The following is a 1,427-nucleotide window of genomic DNA, read 5'->3' as shown; positions in this document are numbered from 1 at the left end:
ATTATTTTATCTTATGAGTTAAATTTTTTGGAATAAGTTGATTTTTGGTGAGGATGATCTCCTCATTAGTATATAAGCACCCCACAAATTAATAAACCTACACCATGACTAAATTATTTTGTCTTATATGGGTTAAAAGTTTTGGAATAAGTTGATTTTTGATGAGAATGATCTCTACAATGAGGAGATAATCCTCACAAAAAATTAGCACATCCTGAAACTTCTAACCCTATCAAAACAAATTCGAGAATCGTAAATCGTCATTTAAAAAAAAAAAATGATTTTTGACGAGTTAAAAATTTAAAAATGGACTGATTTTTAGTGAGGATGATCTCTAGATCATAGAGACCATCCCCACTAAAAATTTACTCATTCCAAAAACTTTAACCCATATAAAATAAAAAAAATTGACTATGGTGTGGATTACCTTTATTAATTCATAGAGTGCTTTTATAATTACACATCCTTTATTTCCATCGAAAATTATTCATCCAAAATAAAGTTCTTCTAATGTTGATTTCAAATTTTGGTGATTTGTATGACATTATTATTTTTAATTTGAAATTTGCGGACTTTTTTAAATAAAAATTATTATTTATAAATTGAAGATTTGAGTATCATTTATTATTTAAAAATGAATTGTATTTTAATTTTATAAGAAATAATATATTTTATTATGTTTGATAATAAATGGGCATTTGAAACATGCAAACAATATATAATATGATTGTAAGGGTAACAGAGACAATTTACCAACTTTAGCAATGTGTAATAAACATGATTCAGCATCTAAACAAACAACTTTTTTAACACTTAAATTCAGCGCTTATAAGTTTTAACACTTAATGCTATTCAACACTTAATTTTTTCAGTTTAACAAACAGCACCTTAATCTTCACGCACACATGTACCGATAGATTAGGTACGGATTGGATCAGGGTCCAATCTATTAAGGATAGGATTAGACTCGGAACAAATAAAAAAAATAAATCAGGTTTGAAACTTACTGGGTCGAGTTTCTATAAGGACTTAACATTACGATCCAAATCAAATCCAATAACAATCAGATCAAAATAAATCTGATTTGATATACACTATAAATATACTCTCTATATTTAGACGAAATATATAAAATAATTTATATACTCCCTCACATTTTAATGGATTGGAACATGGATTCAATCGAAAACTGATCCAATAGGTTATCAAAACCCAAATCCTTGATCCAGATACCAAGTTATAATTCAAGTCTGATCAGATCCATTGACGGTCCCAGTCTGACCCTTTTAAAACCTTTTTAGCAAGAATAGGGGCCCACATTTTGGAACCTCACTTGTAAGCATTTTCTCCACTTCCCCATAAAACTCTGGACTAAATCCAGCCTTGGTGCTGAAAATTTGATGGTAATCTGAATTCAGAGCCGCTAA

The sequence above is a fragment of the Akebia trifoliata genome, chromosome 8 (genome assembly GCF_017979445.1).
Source record: "Akebia trifoliata isolate Shusen 1 chromosome 8, ASM1797944v1, whole genome shotgun sequence".
Classification (NCBI taxonomy): domain Eukaryota; kingdom Viridiplantae; phylum Streptophyta; class Magnoliopsida; order Ranunculales; family Lardizabalaceae; genus Akebia; species Akebia trifoliata.
Note: the sequence above shows the minus strand (reverse complement) of the source record.